At 48.0% G+C, this 11,601-nt stretch overlaps 1 protein-coding gene across 3 annotated transcripts in view; it reads left to right on the top strand.

The window, feature by feature from the left end:
* Positions 1–11,601, top strand: part of CNGB1 (cyclic nucleotide gated channel beta 1) — a 158,407-nt gene that overhangs the window by 21,881 nt on the left and 124,925 nt on the right. For 2 of the 3 annotated variants that reach the window (XM_019505901.1, XM_019505902.1), the window contains exon 1: positions 8,882–9,108. The exons of the other annotated variant lie outside the window; for it this stretch is intronic. The gene's annotated coding sequence lies outside the window, so the exon portion shown is untranslated. Of the gene's footprint in view, positions 1–8,881; positions 9,109–11,601 lie in introns of those variants that run through there. 3 annotated transcript variants of the gene reach the window in all.

The raw sequence follows: 11,601 nt of genomic DNA, 5'->3' as shown, positions 1-11,601 counted from the left end.
TAACACAGGGCTGATGGGTGGAGCACGCTGCCCTGTAATCAGAGCTATCGCACCCCCTCGAGTGCAGAGGTCCCAGGGACCTGACACCCTACTGCACTGGTGTCAGCTGCACCCTTACTTAGCCATACACACTCTCAGCCAGCAGCATGGAATTATTCCTCAGACAAGTGAAGAGCATTGCTGGGATAGGAAAATACCTGACCTCACCATAAATCAGTGGGCCAAGCCCACTGGGGTTAGTTGGTCCCACTGGGCCAAAGCCAAGGGTCTGTCCCAATAAACTGATAAGGTATATGCCTGTTAGGGACACCTCATTTTGCAAGGGACCTCTCAGTTTGTGAACACAGGTCTGAAGGTGTCAAAAGGGCACAGCAACCCCCTTGGCTCAGAAGAGAGGTTGTGGACCTCGTACGCCAAAAAAGAGAGGCGTATAAAGGATGGAAGACCAGAATCATCACAAAGGAGGAGTATTCCGCGCTGGTCCGCGCCTGTTGGGAGCAAACCAGGAAAGCCAAGGCTGCAACTGAACTTCAAGTAGCTATACATATCAAGGACAATAAAAAGTCCTTTCTCAGATATGCGGGGAGTAGGAAAAAAGCAAGGGTAACATTGGACCCCTGCTAAACCAAATGGGACAACTGACACCCAGGAAAAAGCCAACCTGCTTAATGGGTACTTTGCATCAGTTTTTCATTAGCCCAAAGGGACCGCCCTGCATAGCATGATACGGGACAGCCAGGGTGAGGGTGAATTTATATCCAGCATTAGTGTAGACCTTGTAAAAGAACACCTTGAGAGGCTGGACATCTTCAAGTCAGCTGGTCCTGACAGATTGCACCCCCGAGTACTTAAGGAGCTGGCAGACGTCATAGCCCAGCCACTGGCAAAGATATTCAAAAACTCATGGCGCACAGGTGGAGTACCCAAAGATTGGAAGAAGGCTGATGTGGTGCCCATCTTGAAGAAAGGGAGGAAAGTAGGTCTGGGGAACTACTGGCCAATCAGCTTGACCTCAATCCCTGGAAAGATTCTAGAAAAAATGATCAAAGGGACCATTCTTGACAAGCTAGCTGACGGCAACCTCCTGAGGGGCTTGTTGGAGGTAGGTTGCATGGGTTTGTTGCAGGTAGGTCTTGCCTGACCAATCTCATCTCCCTCTTTGATCTGGTGACATATCACCTGGACAAAGGAGAAGAGATTGACATCATATTATCTGGACTTCAGCAAAGCCTTTGATCTGGTGTCCCATGATCTCCTCATGGAAAAATTGGCCAACTGTGGCCTCAGCTACATCACAGTCTGTTGGCTGGGCAATTGGCTCCGAGGTCAAACCCAGAGAGTGGTAGTTGACGGAAGTGAATCATTTTGGCGCTTCATGACCAGTGGTGTCCCCCAAGGCTCCGTCCTTGGACCTGTTCTTTTTAATGTCTTTATTAACAATGTGGACACCAGTGACAGTAGTGGACTGGCCAAGTTTGCCAATGACACTAAACTTTGGCAAAGAGTGTCTACACCTGAGTATAGGTTGGTGATCCAGGCTGACCTGGATAGGGTTAGAAACCAGGTGGATATAAACCTGGTGACTTTCAATACAGAAGAATGCAAGGTACTCCACCTCCGGGGGGAGTGGGGGGGGACCCGTATCATGTTTATAGGCTCGACAGTGCTATGTTCGCTAGCACCACGGCTGAAAGAGACTAGGGGGTCATAACTGACCACAAGATGAACATGTGCCACCAATGTGATGTTGCAGCTGGTAAAGCAAACAAAATTCTGGCTTGCATCAATAGATGCTTCTCAAGTAAATCTCAGGATGTCATCCTCCCATTGTACTGGGCTTTGGTGAGGCCACAGCTGGAGTACTGCATCCAATTCTGGGCTCCACAATTCAAGAAGGATGTGGAGAAGCTTGAGAGAGTCCAGATGTGAGCCACGTGCATGATCAGAGGGCAAGAGAATAGGCCTTATGATGAGAGGCTGAGAGCCATGGGACTCTTCAATCTGGAAAAACACAGGCTCAGAGGTGACCTGGTGGTACCTTATAAATACATAAGGGGTATGCATGAGGATCTGGGGGAATGCCTGTTCACCAGAGCGCCCCAAGGGATGACAAGGTCCAATGGCCACAAACTCCTCCAAGACCATTTTAGCCTGGACATAAAGAAAAACTTTACTGTCTGAGCCCCCAAGGCCTGGAATAGACTCCCTCCAGAGGTAGCGCAAGCACCTGCTCTGGACTCTCTTAAGAAACATTTGGACACTTACCTTGCTGGGATCCTTTGACCCTAGCTAACTTCCTGCCCCTGGGCAGAGGGCTGGACCTGATGATCTTCTGAGGTCCCTTCCAGCCCTAATGTCTATGAAATCTATGAAATAAATGCACCTGCCATCACCCAAATGCATCCACTCACAACCACTGTACCAGCCAACCCTCTTCAGGTATGTCTATGGCACACAGTGGAACACAGTTCCAACTGTATGTGCCAGCTCCAGACTGATGTGGAGGCCTCTACCCCATGGAGGTTATGGGTCTACCTCACTGTCTACCCTGCAGTGTTTGCCTAGATGTTCCCAAGTGTGTCCTGCCCACCTGCTCTGGCTTGCGTGCTCTAAACCCAATTGTGAGCTGGTAAAGCCTCTTTGATTGCAGCAGTCTCTCTCAAGCATGTGAGAAACCACGGTGCAAACATACTCACCCATTCTGGTCCCAGAACCAGTATGGCTACCGCAGTGTGGAACTCTACCTGGGATACAGTTAGTTCTGTTTCTGAGTATGGCCAGTGCTGACATGGCTATACAGAGTCAAGAAACAGTCTAGATATCTCTCCACAGCACTGTCTGCTCTGTATTGATGTTACCTGATGTCATAAAGCTGTGTGCAGTTGTACAGCTGAAGGCTATGGGCCATCATTTGGCTGCCTGCAGTTAGCTACTTACACCCTTACCCAGGTACTGGAAGCAGTGAATGCTGTGCATCTTTGTATGAGGCATCTGCTCTGATGTGCACAGGCTCTTGATTCAGTGCCTTAACGGGCCTCCTGTGCCCTTCAGTCCTTTGAGGCTTGGGGACTGGGAGAGCCAGGGGTACCTTGGATGTCTGGGAACATATCTTTCATAAATTTCATAGATTTTAGGGTCAGAAGGGACCTATTAAAACACTGAGTCCAACCCCCTGCCCTGGGCAGGAAAGAGTGCTGGGGTCTTTCTCAGCCTCTGCCGTATCTGACCTAATGTGAATAATGACAAGCCACATTTAATGAGACATCATTGCTGGCAAGGGGTCAAACAGCTTTTTTTAAATTATAAAACCATATAAATTACAAATATAATACACATCACTCCTTCCCATATATACATCAAAATTAAATTTCAGCACCCATTATCAACATTTCTAAACATCACAAACAATTTAAATAACCACCATTTTTACGCACAGACAAATTATGTATCCCTATCCTTATTCCACACAAAACTACACACTCCCATCACCCCTTTCTCTCCATCCCTTCAACCCACATCGAACCAGACTACTCGCTTAACCTACTCCAGTCGGCCTAAACAGGGTTCTCCAATTTATCTACTCCCAAAGAGCCACTTTGATTTCTCCTCCCCACCCTGGCACCATCACCCCCTTAACCCCACTGTCCCTCCAGATGCATTGGGCCACCGGTTTGATTCCACAGACAAAGAGTGCCAGGGACAAAGGGCACCCCCGCCACACCCCCTTATCCACCTTAAACTCATCTCCCAATAATCCCTGCACCAATACCCAACTCGTTGCATTCCCATACAATGCCCATACCCACTCAAAATGTTCCAGGAACCCCATCTTTGCCAAAACCCTAAACAAAAACTCGTGTAACATACTATCATAAGCTTTCTCTAAATATATACTACCCACCACCACTTTCCATTTCCTTTCCCCCACATAACACAGTGCGTCTCGTAAGATCCACTGAGTATCTGTCAGTCATCTTCCTCTAATGGCACATGTTTGGTCCTCTCCCACTGCCTGATCAAGTACCTGCCCCATGTGTTGCGCTAGCACTTTTGCTAAGAGTTTATAGTCAACAGTGGGTAGAGTTATGGGCCTCCAATTTTTCAAAAGTTCCTTCTCCGCCTTTTTATGTAACAAAACTACCCCATCCACCGCAAAACCCTTTCCTGCTTCCCCCTTCCCCAGTGCTTCTTATATACCTCCACTAAATCCCTCCCTACTAAGTCCTAAAAACTTAAATAAAATTCAACTGACAGCCCATCCAACCCTGGTGTCTTGTTTCATTGCAGCTGGCTCAGTGCTGCTGCTACCTCTTCCAGTGTAATGTCCATTGGCAAGAGAGGCTTATCCTCCTCTTTTAACGTTCTTCTGCAACATGTCCGTGAAACAGTCCCGCTTGGCCCTATTCACCAGTTGTTCTTTGTATAAATCCCCATAAAAATGAGTAATCTCCCCCAATACATCCTCCTGCTTTTCAAGCCATAACCCTTACCTGGTCTTCAGCTTCCCCCTTCTGTGCTTGCTCCTCAAAATATTTCCCCCATGTCTCCCCTTGCCCCCCCATGGTGCACGTGCCAAAAAGATGCATCCCCGTTCCCTATCTCTGAACCAGTTCTCAACTGCTTGTTTAGCTTCATGCAGTTCTTGTTTCACCTCCCGCCTGTTCATTGCTTCTTTGATTAAATCTTGTACTTTTCCTTGCAATTTGGTCAAGGCCCTACTTTTTTCCCTTGCCCACTGTTGCCCGGTGGCAAAAAAACATTTCTTAACTCTCTTCTTGACTACCACCCACCAGTCCCACTTTGATTGGAAGAAATTCTTCAGCGTATGCCAGCCTTCATATTCCTTTCAACAGAACCCAGAATCCCAGTCATCTTTCAACAGGAGTGTATTTAAACACCATACCCCCTTCCCTCTCCCTTGCTTGGTTCTCAGTTGTAAATCTACACAGAGCAGCCTGTGGTCACTGCAGCTTACATCTACAGCCTCTTTCCTGCCTACTCCCACACTCTGAAACAAAGACATAGTCAATCCGGGATACTTTACGACCCCTCAGATCAACCCTTGTTCCAACTTTTTCCTCCTCCCACACATCCCTCAACACTTCTTCCCACAATCACCCTTTCAGCCATTGCCCCGTGCTGTCCAGTTTTGCTCCACCAACTCCCCCTTCATGGTCCCCTTCCTCAGTGATACAGTTATGGGCCCCAACCACCACTGGATACCTGCCTCCCCCAGCACATTCCTAATTTCCGGAAACATGCCCCCCCCCCGCTCTGGTCATTCCGTGGGGGCATAGACATTGAAGATGTCCACCCCTACCCCCCCGTCCCACTACCACCCTCATTTTCTGCAATCAACCCTGTATAAGTGTTTGCACTGATTTTACATTAACCCATCCTGCATCAACCAGTATACCCAGCCCTGCAGCCTTATTGTCGTCTGACTCTGCCCACCAAAATGGTCCCCCATCCCATCTCTTTCTCAAATGGGTATATTCTCTTGCCAATGCTATTCCACATTCTTGCAGACATATAATGTCCACCTTAAGTGCCTGTAAAGTCCCTTTCATTCTCTCCCAGCGGTTCCTTCTCATGAGGCTGTAAACATTTAATGATACAATTGTGAAAGCCATGGTCAAGCATTTAAAAAGTCAGTTCCTCCCCTACCACCTTCATTTGAGCTGCTGCCTGCAGAGGACTTGGCCAGGTTGGCTGTCCCTCCTTGCCACATGTTAGTTGCTTCAGCTAAGTTTGGGATTGCCCTGGGGCTTAAGAACCCCTGTGTGTCCTCCATCCCATCCTCTTCTTCATGACATGCAGCTGTTTTGGGGGGTGTTACCTTTTGCAGTGGTAGTTTTGTTCTCCTCCTGTCCCTTCTTTTCCCCCCCTACTTTCTTTTTCTTAGGTTTCCCACTTCGGTTCTTTTTCCTCTTACTTGAGCCTATTTCTTTTTCTGGCAAGGGGTCAAACAGCTGCTGCAGTGTAGGGCACAAAGGAGTGGCCTGTTTGGGGGCAACTGCACTCTTGGGCAGCAGTAGGAGGTTGCAAGTGGTTGCCAACAATGATATGGAGAAATAACTGATCTCTGTTTGGAGGGAGAGGGGAAAGATCTACAGTGTCTCCAGGTGAGGGGCAGGTTGGTGGGAGGGTATCCCTGGTACACAGGGATCTCATAGGATACAGTGACCTTGTCCTTCTCTGCTGAGCTGCTTCCAGGCCTGGAATTAGGAGCTAGTGGGTCAATCTCTCTTGTAATTAGGGCATTTATATGCTGGTTCAACTCCCTCCTCTCCTGAAGGGACTTGGACCCACCTCCGAGGGAGGTGCTTTACCCACACGTGTAGGCTCTTTCAAGGATGGGAGAGAGTGGAGTATGAGACCCCTTAATGTCTCCTGCAATGCTGTTTCACTTTGCATAAATAATTAAGCATGCACCAGAGCAGGGACTAGCACTAAGCTGTCCAACCTTCTAGATAAGCCTCCTGCCCACCAGACCAGAACATCAATCTCTCTGCCTCAAGGAATATCTAATTATTTATATATACTCAGTGGAACAATTCTAGCAGGAAGGACTGAGGGAGACCCATCACAGACAAGCAAGCCACCTAGGGTGCTCCTCTGGGAGTTCCAAGACGTGGGTTCAAATCTGCTGGGTGGGCCTTGCTCTTGCACGGCCTTGCTCTTGCACAGCCTGGTTGACTGCTTCAACTACTGGGTTAAAAGGGAGGAGTGGGAACCATGCCTCTTCCTTTCAGGATTCCAGCCCTTTGTTTGCTTTGCTGTTCTCACGAGGGCTTCACAAGGAAATGTGCACTGATGGAATAATTTGTTCCCCACAAAATGGAATATTTGAGTTTTGGTTTCACCTTCCCTGACAACTTGAAAAATGTATTTTGCTTGGATCCTGAGCAATCTCCCTCTGACTTCTTTTGCTTTGGGTGCTGACCCCCCAAATCACCAAACCCTACCAGCTCTATTTGTAAGTGGCCTCAGGGAACATGTGCTGTCCTGGTCTCAGGGAATTGCTGGGGGTGGCTCCTGAGCCGTGCTGCAGTGGGGGTCCATGCTCATGGTTTGCACCTCTCCCCAAAGAATATGAACATGTAGGCCCCGAAGTGGGAGGATTAGGGACAGTGGGGAATCCAGATAATTCACAGTGTCAGTGGTAAATGGATCAGCCTGCAACTGCCAGCCTCAGCAAGGGAAGGATTAGCTCAATGACAGGCAGCCTCAATCTGCCTCCAGACTTGCTCACTCTCCTGCTTGGATTGGCTCAGGGAGTGGTGGTCCTGAGCCCTGCATCTCCCTGCCTTATCCTACCCCTAGTTCTTCTGACAACTCTCTTTCCCTGTTTAATGTCTTATACTTGCATGCTCCTACAATCAGAGGCAACCATGTACCTCAGTTTGTTTGGCTTGGGATACAGCTTTGCAGATATCTATTTGGGAATGCAGCCCTGTAGTGGACAATGACAGCAGGCCTCCATTCCTGTAGTTTGTGTCAGCTCCATGTTTTTTTTTTTAAATAAAATTTCATTTCCAGGGCCAGATCAGTTCTGAATTAAGTTGCAAATTTTGACTGAGCAGAACTCAGTTGTTCAAGTCTGTGTGGTGCTAACACTGGCAAGTATCCTACTGCCCAGACTTATCAGTCTGGGGCTTCAGATGCTCCCAAATCCATGGCAGGCATCCTATGTGCAAGCCCTAAGCCTGGAAGCCTTGGAGTTCAGATGCTCCTAGCCTTGCTTGCCCCCCTCCAAAAGGCCAAAAGAACAAGCTGGGGAGAAAGCCCCAAAGCAATCCCCCATCACCATAAACTGTGTAGCTGAGATCCTTGCATTTGGAGGCATTTGTAGACTCTTGCAGGGGTCAGCCTGCCTGCAATGCAAGGGACAGGCCTTTACCCTCTAACTACACCAAGTCATTCAAGGCCGAGAAGATGCCATCTTCCCTGGCATGACTGATTTTGGGGCAGCCTTATACCACTGCCTTACAGTATCATTCTCTTATCTGTGTTAGACATAAAAATGGTGGGGGGGAGGGGAGAGAGTATTCATAGATTCATAGATTGTAAAGCTGGAAGGAACCTCAGAAAATCATTGGGTCCAGCCCCCTGCACCTGGCAGGAAAGACAGCTGGGATCAAGTGACCCCAGCAAGGTGACTGTCTAGTCCCCTCTTGAAGATTTCCAGGGTAGGCGATTGCACCACCTCTGAAGGGAGCTTATTCCACAGTGTGGACACCCTGACTGTGAAGAAGTTTTTCCTAATGTTGAGCCTGAAACAGTCTTCCAGGAGTTTGTGGCCATTACTCCTGGTTTTCCCCAAGGGTGCCCTGTTGAACAGTTGTTTACCGAGCCCTTTATGTACTCCTCTCATGTAACGGTAAGCTGCTACCAAGTCCCCTCTTAGCCTTCTCTTTTTCAGGTTGAAGAGTCCCGGGTCCTTCAGCCTTCCAGTTCCTGAGCAAGTGCTGTTTCGGAGAAGCAACAACAGAGTCCTGAGGCAGAGACTCCCCAGCAAGCCTCATGAATGGTGACTTGTAAGTAACAGCAGTGGTATTAGGCATGGGTGTAAAATGTTACTGCTGTGCAGGTGGATTCTTAGTCTCCCGGATTAACAGGAATCTGCAAATCCACAAGTGTCTGGGGGCTGACCCAGGGAGAAGCAGAGGCTGGTGGTTGATTAGATATCAGACTTTCCTGTTGGTTAGTTGTGCCCTGGCATTTGAGTGACAAATCTGCTCACAGCTATGCCTGGAACAATGCGGGGCTCTGATCTGTGTGGATATGGGACAACTCTGCCCTGTTAATCCTATTTGCATATGGTGCTGTCTGCTAATCCCCAGCAGAGCCCTTGAGAGGATTGCTATCAGTTAGCAGAGGAGCAGTATTGAGTGCAGGGTGATTCAGGGTCTTTCACTAGCTGCTGCAACAGGGAACAACAGAGAAGGAAACAAGTTCTTACCTTAGCTTATTTTTTTCTGGGTGTCTTGGACAGGTGGATTCCTATGACACAGGGAAGAACAGGACCTCTTTGTTGCTCTAGACCATCCTTGAACACAAGTCTTGCAACATCAAGACTTCTGTGAGTCTGGAATTAGCAGGGAGGTGAGTAAAAGTCAGAGCAGATCAAGCAGAAGTGATAGTGGGGAAATGCCCCTGTGGGGCTGTAGCACTGGGGTGTGCTGCAGGGCAGATGGTGCAGGCTGAATCCAGCCTTTGGATCATAACTGTGTTGTTTAAAGAAGGTCATTGAGATTGAGAATGAAGGGAAAGTGGGAGGGGGGTAGGAAGGGGTTTACTGGAATGAGGGAGGGGCCATGCAGTTGGGGTGACTACCTTGCTGTGCTTCTAGTGATATGCGACTATCTGAGCATTTTGGACTAGAGGTTAAGTACTGGGACTCACCCCCTAATCAGGAGCATGACTGACCTCCTGCCCTGCATGTCCAGGGAAACTGGAAAGCCAGATGTTACAAGTGGCTGCAAGGGGACTGGTTAATGGAAATGCTGTTGGAGAGGAGGTGGTGGCTGACATTTCTGAGGCCTCCCTCAGAGGCAGAAACTGCACAGCAGCCCCTTTCCTCGACTTGCCTGAATTAGCTACTGGAGTGGGGAGGTAGATCTGCATAAGTTAGATGGTCCTAAATCAGGAACTTGGAATCGAACACCTCCAATGGGCGATACTCTGCTTAGTGTGTGTGTGGGGAGAGGGAGAGATGGGGGGAGTAGTGGATATTGCAGAACTGCTTATTTAACAATGCATGTATGTAACTGAGTATGCAAAAATATCATCATGATCGTGCATATAATTTTCCCATGAAGTTCTTCAATGGCTATATTCCTGGCTGTTCACATGGGCAAATCCTTAGCTTTTCAGTATTCATATTTCTCCTGAAAACGACCTTCTCATTATACCCACAAATATTAACCTACTTGTCTATCGTACCATTATCTTCTTAGTACTGCACCTACCCCTTAAGATAGGAGGGACTGTTTCTGCCTGTCAGTGCAGCACCTAGCACAGGGTAGGGCTCTGATGATCATCATCACATATGATAAACAGCAAAATTCCCAGTCAGTGATATTATTTATGCTTGCAATTTTTCCTGCACTTCTGACCATGTCACCTGCATCTAGCTGTGAAACAAGTCCCTGCTGAATCTAACTTCAATATTCCAAACCTCCAATAGCGGCCGTATTTCATGTAAATGACTCCAGAGAGAAATGCTTCCATCTTTCCTGCTGCTTTGCCAGTCCCACCGCCTATCTTCCTGCAGAATCGTACCTGATTAGTGCAACAGTGCACCAGGGAAGGCTTTAGGGTCCAGTATTCCATGACCCACTGGGCTTCACAGCAATAGGGAAAGAGAGAAATTTCAAGTTTTCCTGCACGATACAGTATTCACCTCTGGCCCTGGATGGTTTAATTCATGTCCAGATGGGATGAACTGAATAACTTTCCCTTGGCTTTGCTACTGGTATGTGCTGTGACTATTTCAAAGCCAGAGGGTTAAGCTGCCATCACACGTATAAACCCATCACATGTTCTTTCTATCACCCCATTTACCCTGAGGTTCCTCCAAGAGAACTGTCACATTTTGGTTCTTCAGACCTCCCAGGATGTTTTTGTCTAACATCATTGTCTTTTTAGACTCAGGAGTTCTTTGGAGAGAGAAGAATCTGTGGCTCTCCCCCTATTCTCCATATTTTGTATAACACTGAGACCACAGCCATCACGTAACTAATAATGAAGTAGCCTGAAGTGACCTTTAACTGGACTCTGTGTGCAATGGGAAGACAGTGCAGAGAATTGCACATCAGGTTGTCATGCTCAGGTTGACCAGTGATGCTGAGAAGTTTTGCTGCTCCATTGTGAAACAGGCTGGAGCTTCCTCAGGGCTTCCTTCATCCAGGAAGAAATCCAACAGTCTAACTGAGATAAAGCCAGGCCTGCATTTGATTGGATGAGGTGGATGCATTTAGCTGGCTGCAGTTGGTGAGCATATCTTGGGTGTCTTGGGGTGTATCTAAACAGCTGATTCATCTTAGGCTAATTCACCTGTTTCTTGGCTGCTTGTTCAGAGTCTTGCTGGTTTCTGCATAGCACTGCATTATGCAGTGGGTACCCACAGGTCCACAAGATGATCCTTTTTATCTAGTGCCTCAGAGGGGGCAGTCTTTTACTGCTAGGCTTTTGCCATTCTTTGCCTCAAGTTTCAGTTACACTGTTTGACTATCATTGCTCTACCATTTCTGTGTGCTGATGGACTTTGATAGGGAAGCCTGGGGTGGGTTGGATGAACTCTGTGACTCCCTTTGCAAGGAGGAGCCTTATAGTTTTACCGCTTCAAGACTGAACCCTGGGTCAGCACTGATGTTTCTTATCATGGCCATTTTCAGCAAGTCCAGAAAAACTCAAGCTCCTGTCAAAAACTCGTCTGTTTGGGGAGATCTGCATCCAGCAGATGTTCTGCAGCAACACAGGAAAGGCTTTCAAAATGAGACAGGGCCCTTAGAAGTCTGCACAGGAGAGCTAAATTTAGGTGCCTGTACCTGCTGGCAGCATGATCTGCTTCCAAGGCCCCAAACATCCAGAACT

Source organism: Gavialis gangeticus, unplaced genomic scaffold (genome assembly GCF_001723915.1).
Source record: "Gavialis gangeticus isolate Ggan-Ray unplaced genomic scaffold, GavGan_comp1, whole genome shotgun sequence".
Taxonomy (NCBI): domain Eukaryota; kingdom Metazoa; phylum Chordata; order Crocodylia; family Gavialidae; genus Gavialis; species Gavialis gangeticus.
The sequence above is the reverse complement of the archived record's forward strand: the minus strand, read 5'-3'. Positions and strand labels throughout refer to the sequence as shown.